The sequence below is a fragment of the Peromyscus eremicus genome, chromosome 5 (genome assembly GCF_949786415.1).
Source record: "Peromyscus eremicus chromosome 5, PerEre_H2_v1, whole genome shotgun sequence".
Lineage (NCBI taxonomy): Eukaryota > Metazoa > Chordata > Mammalia > Rodentia > Cricetidae > Peromyscus > Peromyscus eremicus.
In genome coordinates this window covers 117,515,777-117,527,352 of record NC_081420.1, presented here as the reverse complement: position 1 = coordinate 117,527,352, position 11,576 = coordinate 117,515,777, and positions in this window count along the sequence as shown.

Sequence of the window (11,576 nt, the reverse complement as noted above, 5' to 3'; positions counted from 1 at the left end):
AATCTCATACCAATGACTTAACAGCACAACTGAAAGCTCTAGAACAAAAAGAAACAAACTCACCCAGGAGGAATAGACGCCAGGAAATAATCAAATTGAGGGCTGAAATCAATGAAATAGGAACCAAGAGAACAATAAAAGAATCAATGAAACAAAGAGTTGGTTCTTTGAAAAAAATCAACAAGATTTTTTAATTTTAATTAACATATGCATGTATGTTTATTACTATAGCTCTATAGTAGAGCTTGAGGTCAGGGATGGTGATGCTTCCAGAGTTTGCTTTATTATACAGGATTCTTTTAGATATCCTGGGTTTTTTGTTTTTCCATACGAAGTTGAGTATTGGTCTTTCCAAGTCTGTGAAGAATTGTGTTGGGATTTTGATGGGGATTGCATTGACATACATACATTAACACGGTATGTACTCACTCATAAGTGGATACTAAATACAAATCAAAAAAACCCCTAGCCAAATTAACCAAAAGGAGAAAGAGAGCACCCAAATTCACAAAATCAGAAATGAAAAGGGAGACATAACAACAGACAACGAGGAAATCCAGAGAATCATCAGGTCCTGTTTCAAAAACCTGGACTCCACAAAATTGGAAAATCTGGAAGAAATGGACAATTTTCTAGATAGATACCACAGTTAAATCAAGACCAGATAAACTATTTAAATAGACCAATAACCCCTAAAGAAATAGAAACAGTCATTAAAAGTCTCCCAACCAAAAAAAGCCCAGGACCAGATGGTTTCAGTACAGAATTCTACCAGATTATCAAAGAAGAACTAATTTCAATACTCTTCAAATTGTTCCACACAATAGAAACAGAAGGAACATTACCAAACTCTTTTTATGAGGCTACAGTTACCCTCATACCCAAACCTCACAAAGATGCAACAAAGAAAGAGAATTACAGACCAATCTCCCTCATGAACATTGATGCAAAAATACTCAACAAAATATTAGCAAACGGAATCCAAGAACACATCAAAACCATTATCCACCATGATAAAGTAGGCTTCATCCCAGGGATGCAAGGGTGGTTCAACATACGAAAATCTGTCAATGTAATTCACCATATAAACAAACTGAAAGAAAACCACGTGATCATCTCATTAGATGCTGAAAAAGCCTTTGACAAAATCCAACACCCCTTCATGATAAAGGTCTTAGAGAGATCAGGAATACAATACAAGGAACATTCCTAAACATAATACAGGCCATTTACAGCAAGCCAACAGCCACCATCAAATTAAATGGAGAGAAATTCAAAGCGATTCCACTAAAATCAGGAACAAGACAAGGCTGTCCACTCTTTCCATATTTATTCAATATAGTACTTGAAGTTCTAGCTAGAGCAGTAAGACAACATAAGCAGATCAAGGGGATACAAATTGGAAAGGGAGAAGTCAAACTTTCACTATTTGCAGATGATATGTATACATAAGTGACCCCAAAAATTCTACCAGTGAACTCCTACAGCTGATAAACTCCTTCAGTAAAGTGGTAGGATACAAGAGCAACTCAAAAAAAATCAGTAGCCCTCCTATACACAAATGATAAAAGGGCTGAGAAAGAAGTCAGAGAAACATCACCCTTTAAAACAGCCACAAATAATATAAAATACCTTGGGATAACAGTAACTAAACAAGTGAAGGACCTGTTTGATAAGAACTTTAAGTCTCTAAAGAAAGAAATTGAAGAAGATATCAGAAAATGGAAGGATCTCCCAGGCTCATGGATAGGTAGGATTAACATAGTAAAAATGGCAATCTTACCAAAAGCAATCTACAGATTCAATGCAATCCCCATCAAAATCCCAACACAATTCTTCACAGACTTGGAAAGAACAATACTCAACTTCATATGGAAAAACAAAAAACCCAGGATAGCTAAAAGAATCCTGTATAATAAAGCAACCTCTGGAGGCATCACCATCCCTGACCTCAAGCTCTATTATAGAGCTATAGTAATAAAAATAGCTTGGTACTGGCATAAAAACCGACATACAGACCAATGGAATTGAATTGAAGACCCTGACAGTAATCCACACACATATGAGCACCTGATTTTTGACAAAGAAGCCAAAACTATACCATGGAAAAAAGAAAGTATCTTCAACAAATGGTGCTGGCATAACTGGATATCGACATGTAAAAGATTACAAATAGATCCATATCTGTCACCATGCACAAAACTGAAGTCCAAGTGGATCAAAGACCTCAACATAAATCCAGTTACACTGAACTTGATAGAAGAGAAAGTAGGAAGTACTCTTGAAAGCACTGGCACAGGAGACCACTTCCTAAATATAACACCAGTAGCACAGACACTGAGAGAAACAATTAATAAATGGGACCTCTTGAAACTGAGAAGCTTTTGTAGGGCAAAAGACATGGTCAATAAGACAAAAAGACAGCCTACAGAATGGGAAAAGATTTTCACCAACCCCACATCTGACAGAGGTCTGATCTCCAAAGTATATAAAGAACTCAAGAAACTAGACATCAAAATACTGAACAATCCAGTTAAAAAATGGGCTACAGAGCTAAACAGAGAATTCTGAACAGAAGACTCTCAAATGACTGAAAGACATTTAAGGAAATGCTCAACATCCTTAGTCATCAGAGAAATGCAAATCAAAATGACTCTGAGATACCACCTTACACCTGTCAGAATGGCTATGATCAAAAACACTAATGACAGTCTATGTTGGAGAGGATGCAGAGCAAGGGGAACATTCCTCCACTGTTGGTGGGAGTGCAAACTTGTACAACCACTGCGGAAATCAGTATGGTGGTTTCTCAGAAAATTGAGAATCGATCTACCTCAAGACCCAGCCATACCACTCTTAGCCATATACCCAAGGAATGCTCAATGATACCACATAAATACATGCTCAACTATGTTCATAGCAGCACCATTCATAATAGCCAGAACCTAGAAACAACCTAGATGCCCATCAATTGAAGAATGGATTATGAAAATATGGTACATATACACAATGCAGTACTACTCAGCAGAGAAAAACAATAACAATATGAAATTTGCAGGAAAATGGATGGAACTAGAAAATATCATCCTGAGTGAGGTAACCCAGACTCAGAAGGACAAACATGGTATGTACTCACTCATAAGTGGATACTAGATATAAAGCAAAGGACAATCAGATTGCAACCCACAGATCCAGGGAGGCTACATAGCAGGGGGGACCCTAGGATGACTGTGGCTTATAATAAGTTTTGGTTTTACTCAATCACTGGGCAAGCTTCAGTGAAACATTTCACTATTAGGATAAGAATTTGTACTGTATCAAGCTGATAATAGAAAAAATTAAAAAAAAAATCCAGAAACCTCAAACAAAACAAAACAAAACAAAACAAAACAAAACAAAACAAACTAAAAACCTAGTACTCAGTCAGGCTAAACTCCATGTCTTTTTTACTAGCATTATACTGAAACACTTCTAGATCATTAAATATTCTCCCACACTGTAATTTTAAATACCTACCTAGCACCTGGTTATGTGAATATATAACAAATGACTTAACAAATCTGCTGTGGTCAAGTTCAAGCTTTAAAGCTTTGTCTTTTAAAAATCACACTAGGAGTCAGATGTGGCAACACACTCCTGGAATCTGTCATTCCTGAGGCCAGAGCAGGATGATTTCAAGTTTCAGGGCAGCGTTGACTTGAGAGCAACAACTGTCTTCAAAACCAAGAGCAGCTGCAGAGTGTGGAAGTCATGCTGGAATTACGGTCGTTTTCACAAAATTTTTTAATTAGAACATTTCTCAGAAGAGGAATGGATCGAAGAGTTTAACACTGCAAGTCTTCAGATAAATACCACCCAATGATTTTCAGAAAGAAGTGGCTTATGTATGTTTTTACAACATATGACTGTTTTCTCAAACTCTGATTGCTACTAGATTTCATCAGAAAGCTTAAAAAAATTACTGTGATAAAGTAGATGAACTACAACATTTATGAGTTTAGATGCATTTCAGTACATAACTCTTAGAGGCGTTAAATAAAATCTTAATGTTGTGCAGCCATCACCATTTCATTTCTAAACCTTTTTCATTGTCCCATGCAGGAACTCTATGTCCACAAAACAAAGGAAAAGATTAAAATTTTCTTCTGATTTTTCCAAGCTCAACTCACCAGCTCTTGTTCCTTGGGCTATTTTCTTTTTGTTGTCATGTTTTGTTTTATTTTAGAATGTTTTAAAATATTTGTTTGTTTTTATTTGTTTATATATGTATTTGTGTGTGTGTGTGTGTGTGTGTGTGTGTGTGTACCAGCAGGGGCCAGAAGGAGTCTTACGAGCAGCTGTGACCCATCTGTGTAAGAGCAGCAAACGTTCTTAACTGCTGATCCATCTCTCCAGCTCCCTGTTTTGGAATTTTTGAGACAGGGTTTCCTGTAGCTCAGGCTGGCCTGAACTTGCTATGTAGCTGAGGCTGGGCTTGAAATCTTTATCTTACATCTGCTCCTGGAGTGTTATGATTGTAGACATATGACACTATGTGTGGCCTTTATGCTGTTCTTGGAAGTATGTGGTGTTCTCATTGGTTCTCAGAAGGGTGGACATACAGAGATGAGTCATTCCTGGTTATGTTTCCAGTCATCTGTGTCAAAGAATTCTGTTCACTGTACATGTGTCTCATACTAGCAGACAAGCTGGAAATTCAGACTAGGGGTCCAGCAAACTCACCCAAGCTTATTTTTATTTCTTTTTATATGTATGGGTGTTTTGCCTACATATATGTCTGTTATACAATGCATGTATGCAGTGCTCTTGGAGGCCAGAAGAGGGTGTTGGATGCCCTGGTCTGGAGTTTTAGAAGGTTGTGAGCCATCACGTGGGTTCTGAGACTCAAATCTTTCCTTTGGAAGAGCAGCCTGGGTTGTTAACTGCAGAGCCATCTCTGCAGGCCCCAAATCTTTTCAAAATGACCATTATTGTAGCATTTCAATTAAAAACGAAAGCTCCATGGGAAAATGATAGAGAATACTAGGTATAAAGCAGGCCAGTCAGCTCCAGGCAAAGGAGGAATTAAGATCTGGTTGCTGAGAGTGAAGAGATCATGGTGAGTGTTAGCTAGATCCTTATTTCTTCAGTACACGCTATAGGAAACAAGGTTCTCCTTTCACAATATAGATAGAATGTTGCTGTATTTTCTTCTGTCTATAGCAAGATAACCAATTGCAAATACCTTAAGATTTCCCCTGAAGGTACTGAGTATCTACTAATACACTTTGGTTGCAAGGAAAAACATAGATTCTAGCCACTAATACAGAAAGATATTTTATTCAGTTTGTGAGGTGTTGGAGAAGCCTGCAGACCCTGCCTGGAAGAAGGCGGGTAGCCTGTGAAGAAGCAGGTCTTTCCATTTCAACATGCTTGGCTGGAGTACATGAACTTTGCCTCTCCCGTCAGTGTTTTATTAGGTTCAGAAGTCAAAGTCTTGGGAACGTGGGTCTGGTTCTTGAAGTTAAATCATGCGCCTGGTCCTTGGCTATGGCAGGACTTAATGAGGAAGGCTTACAGAAAGGTCTCCAGAGAGATTTCAGATCCTCTAGCTGGAGGCAGGCTCAGGAGTCTTACCGAGAATGGGCATGGTATCTGAGAAAATGAACGCACAGGTGGAAATCGGGCTGCTGTTGGGAAGTGTAAATGAAGTGGAGCACAGCAAACGCCAGCATCCACCCCTCAGAGCAAAGAGGGGATTCAGTGGGACTCAGGCTCCTGAACCTTCTGTGTGTTAGTCGGTATATGCTGGTTTAGTATTTTCAAATGTTAAATGGTAGCAGCACCTCCCCCTGTCTTCCTTCACTTTCTCTTCTGCCCTCTTTTCTCCCTTTATTTCTCCCTCTAAGTATACATACTAAAAACAACATTTCTTTGGACAGATTGCAGGCCTAAAGTTAACGATCCTTTGTATGGCCAAAGAATGAGAGTGTACATGCTCGTAACTTTTCATTTTCTATTTCACTGAAGTGCCAACAGACTCTCAGAACATGCCTTCAATTGCTGCAGGTTGACTTTTCAGAGTCTGGATCTTTGCCCAGTTGAAGGTCAAACTGTGACCTTCACATACCATGGGCGCTCTGGGTGCTGGAAAAAGCAATCTTTGCAGGTGCCTTCTTTTTCCTTTCTGACATGCATATGTATATAACCTCAGTTATATGCATATTGTTACATACACATTAATATCTGGACAAAACAGATTCCAAGGTCACTTCTTAGGCTAGTTCATCCACATACCACAGGAAAGAGGGCAGCCTTTTCCTGGGGGTGGTCTGCGGGCATTGGGGAATGCTGATCTATTTGCACAGACATTTTTATGACCTGCCTAGCAAGTGCCCTCTCCTACGTGCCAAGTCTTTCTAAAAGCTGGGGATGGGTGGAGAAGCAGTAACTATACTAATGATAGGGACTCCATGGGGTAAGGCACTAGTGTGCACCGTGACCTATATCTCCTTCAGCCACATTCTAGTATCTCCAAATCTGAATAGGACAGAGTACCAGATTTTTTCAGAGGCTATGAATGTAAATGTGGGTGGAGTGAAAATCTGGCTCCCTGCACGCTCATTCTGTCTCCCCTCTGCCTCATTAGGAGTGCTCACTTTTAGCCGGGCTGCCAGGCTGGCAGAGCAAACATCAGTGTCCTGCTTACCCACACGCCAGCTTGTTCCTTCTGCTCAAGTGTACCAGATGGCACCTCCAGACTGGGGACTTTGCAAGGCTATAATGGCTTGTCTACCTCATGTCCTTAGTTTTGCTTGCCTAATGTCACCAGATAAGTGCCATAGTAGAAGTTTCTTGGGGTCTCAAGCTCTTTTAAGCTGTAATGTAATGTCTGGGAGTCCTGGAAAATGTACTCTCTCTTGATAGAGGCCGACACTCCACATTCCCATGGAAAGCAGCAAGCTTGATGCAATCAATGCACACGGATGTAACATTCCCTTTAGTCCCACCTCGGCCTTTGTGCTCCATGTGGCCCCTTCCAAAGCCGATTCCCCTGTGAGGGTTTCTCTCCACATACCATCTACACCTCTGCCTGCTATCCCTAATCCTTCAGGTCTCCCAAGACTGCTGACATCTCAGCATAGTTCAAAGGCCCTTGGCAGCACCATGTTCAGTGTCCCAGCGCTGCTCAGCTTTCTCTTAACACTTGTCCTCACAGATACTCTGTCTGCTGAAGGCTATCGGTTCATGGAGGTGGCAGCCATGTTTGTCTGGCTCCCTGCTGCCATAGGGAACTCACACTATCTATCAAGTACTAGGCTCTCAGTAACTTCTGGCAGCAAGAGTCGCAGTACTGCCTGTCACCCCACCTGCAGTCCTGGAGGGTGCGGAGATTTGGGAGGGACTCCCAATAGCACTAACCCAGCAGAGTGCTCCCAGCACGATCTTTCTCAAGTCAAGGCCACACACTCTAAGTATTCTAGAAGAAATACAGATATAATGAGTATACCAAACACTTCTGGACAGTTATTCAGTGATAACTTGTTTTTTAAGGAAAGGCACATTATGGATTATGGACAGTGGTTATGTGTAGGGAGAACAGAGAGGTGAGGGGGTCTTTCTTTTTTTTTTTTTTTTCTGGTTTTTTGAGACAGGGTTTCTCTATGTAGTTTTGGCGCCTGTCCTGGATCTCACTCTGTAGACCAGGCTGGTCTCGAACTCACAGAGATCCACCTGGCTCTGCCTCCTGAGTGCTGGGATTAAAGGTGTGTACCACCGCTGCCACGCGAGGGGAGTCTTTCAATCCCCCCTCACTATACTCTTCTTTATGGTGATAAGGTACACACAATGAAGCATACACTTTAGTGATTTGTCTGTATGCAGTTAGTTCAGTGCAGTTAAGTAAGTATATTTACATCCTTGTGGGGCATCACCGTTGTACTTTTTATTGAATATTGTTAGTAATTCACTGACCCACTGAGAAGCTGCTTTACATGTTTCTGTCCTTTGGTCATGTAATGGCCTCTGAGTGATCTGGACTACTTGACATTACCCACCTCTTTTCCACAGTAACTGAGTGAATGGCAAGCCCATTCAGTGTAAGGGTGCTATGGGCCACAGGAAAATAATTATAAGAACTCAGCTGGTCCTTTAAATATTATACAAAATAAGGGCACACAGTCCCCTAACTGGTTTGATTAGAAATTGAATGAGGAGCTGGGCAAAACAAAACAAAACAAATTATTAGCCTGTATTAGAGACTGTCTATATTGGAACCACTACAACGGGAAGGGCTTCCTCTCAGTTAACCTATTTTATTTAGGCTGAAACTTGACCAGGTGCATTGTGATTGAGTCTGTAGTTAACCCAGGCACACAGCAAAGCTTAACAACTCTGTTTCCAATGGTCTTAGTGCTGATGTACTGGAATGCTCCCAGACACCTCTAATTCACAAGTCATGTTCTGAAATTGGCCCTGTCCATCCCAGGTACCACACGGACCAGCACATTGGTTTCTTTCAATAAACCACATTTCCATCCACCTATTTTGCTATTATGCCAGGAGCTTGGGTTCTTCTTCTTCTTCTTCTTCTTCTTCTTCTTCTTCTTCTTCTTCTTCTTCTTCTTCTTCTTTTACTTTTATGGATTCTTTGTGGATTTCACATCATGCATTCTGATCTCACGTATCTCCCTGTCCCCTCCCATTCACCCTCTGCCCTTGCAACCTCCCCCCCACCCCCACCCCCCACCCGCAAAAAAAAAATAAAAAAGAAAAATCAAAACCAAACAAAACAAAGAGTGCACTCCCCTGAAAAAAAAAAAAAGAATCTTGTTGTGGAAGCTGTAGTGTGGTCCCGTGAGTCACACAGTTTACCCTTTTGTCCATACATCTTGACTTGTTTTAAGTGTTCATTGCCATGAGTCACTGGTCTGGCTCAAGGCCTCTGGCTTCTGATAAAGGGCTCTTACTGGGGCTCTTCTTGGATATCCTGTTGCTGTCCTGTGTCATGGAGATCCTGCTGTTTGGGGTTTGTAGTTTCGTCTCCTTCACATCCTCCAACGGTTCATAGATTTGGTGGATGTTGGGGTGGGCCAACTCATAGCCCTGGTTCTGGGCCTGGGTGGTAGCTGGGTTGGTCAGCTCTATGGCTTTCCCTCACCATCACCACCCAGATGAGCTCTCCAGTACTGCCTCTGCTAGCTCATCCAATGCAGCTTACAGCAAGCAGCGGGGCCAGTTCTGCTCTCGGGCCCTCAGATCCAGGTCTCCCTCATTCATATTGCCAGGGCCAAATGTACTGTTTGCCCAGGCAAGGTGCAGGGCCCCCTCTCCCGATTGCTTTAGGGGGTATATGGGGGGCAGGGTCAGCTCTCCTGTTCTCATGCCCTCAGGGCTGGCTCACCCGTGCCCTTGACAACAGGGTCAGCTCTAGTGTTCTGCCCAGATGGGAAGCAGAGGCTGCTTTCTCGTGCACTGGCGCCAGTGAGGGTCAGGGCTAGCTCTCCTGCTCTTCTGACCCCAGGGGCCAGTGAGGTAGACATTCTCCTGTCCCAGCTGCCTATTCCTAAATACCCAGCAGCTGCTTCCCAAATTACCACACAGTGGCTTGTATTAATTATAAATGCTTGGCCAATAGATCAGGCTTATTACTAACTATCTCTTACCTTTTTAAGTTAACCCATATTCCTTATTTATGCCCTGCCACATGGCAGTACCTTTATTAGCATGCATGTTCATCTCCTGCTCCCTCTGTGTCCGACTGGCAACCCCGACTCTGCCCTTCTCCTTCCCATCATCCTTAGTTTGGTCACCCTGTCTATACTTCCTGCCTGGCTACTGGCCAATCAGCATTTTATTAAACCAATTTGAGTGACAAATCTTTACAGTGTACAAGAGCAGGCCAACTCTCTTACCTGCTGCAGGTGGTAATGGGTGAGGGGGGAAGGGCATCTTTCCCTCACCCATGCCACCACATGGCAGATGGGGGGGTTGAGGTCAGATCTCCTGCTCTCATGTCCTCGGGGGTGGCTCGTCTTTGTCCCTGACCACAGGGGTCAGCTCTAATGCACTTCCCAGGTGAGGTGTATGCCTATGGTGAGGGGTGGGGTCATTTATCTTGAGTGCAGGGGGAAGTGAGCTTTCCCCTTAAGGGTAGGGCCAGCTTGCCTGCTGCAATATCCAGCGAGGGGCAGGAGCAACCATCCCAGGGCCAGTAAAGGGCAGGGCTGGCACAGCACAGCATGGTTCCAATGATCCCCTTGTAAACACCACAGACCCCAGACCCAGACATGGCCCTCAGCAGCAGCTCGGGCCCAGATGCCACCATGGCCCTGGTAGCAGCATGACCCCCCCAGGCATCAATATGGCCCCCCAGGTATCCGCAGAGCCCTTGGTGGCAACTGCAGCCATGAACAATACCCCCAGATCCCGGCCTCTGCAGGGCCCTGGACCCAGACATGGCCATAGGCAGTGGCCTGTGCCTGGAAGTCTCCATGGCTCCAGGTGGTAGCACCATCCATGGTTCATTTGGACACTTTCCTCACTTCCAGTTGTGAAGTTCCAACAGTTGTGTCTGCAATGTCGCTTTGAAGAATAAAGTATGCCATTTCCTTCATAGTAGTTTTTCTACAGGACTCTTATCCTCCATACAGCTGCTAGAGAGAAATCTCAAACTAGACCATGTTACTACCATGCTTTAAAGACTTGCAATAGTGTGGGGATGACACAATCCTAAGCATGGCCTACAAGGCTCTTTACACCTGGGTCCTGTCCACTCCACAACCACTAATGTACTTCCTGTCTCTATGGATTTCTGCTCTAGACATATCATATCAATCGACGATATTACATGTGGCCTTTGCCCTCTTGGCATCATGAGTTCATAATTCATTGCTCTGTAGGGCATGCTGTGCTGCATTATTTTTCATGGTGGATTAATTTTGCATTGTATAGACACACACACTGTGCTCACTTTTTCAACAGCTGGTGGCTATTTGGGTTGACTCCATTTTGGGCTGTTGTAGAGAATGTTGCTATGAAGATGCATGCTCAAGCCTGTCTATGAATGTATGTTTTCATCCACTTGTACCTTCTCTTGGAAGTGCCCATCATGTATCTTTTTTTTTTTTTTCTTCTGAGACAGGATTTCTCTGTGTAACAGCTCTGGTTATCCTGGAACTCACTCTGTAGACCAGGCTGACCTCGAACTCACAGAGATCCACCTGGCTCTGCCTCCCGAGTGCTGGGGTTAAAGGTGTGTGCCACCACCGCCCAGCTCATCATGTATCTTAATCCTCTATGATGAACTTTTTGAAGAAGCCTCTGCAACCTCTCTTTTGGAGGGCATGTTCAATTGGCTTTTTACAGTTCGTGTGTGTGTGTGTGTGTGTGTGTGTGTGTGTGTGTGTGTGTGTGTATAGGCACGAGTGTGGATGTAGGTCAGAGTAAAACCTGCGGTGTTGTTTCTTTCTCTCTTGTGGGGCCTGGGTCATCAGCCTGCAGGCAGGCCGTATTATCCACTGAGCAGTCTGCTGGCTGTCTTAGGGATGGTTCTATTGCTGTGGGACATTGGCCAAGGCAACTTATAAAAGGACATT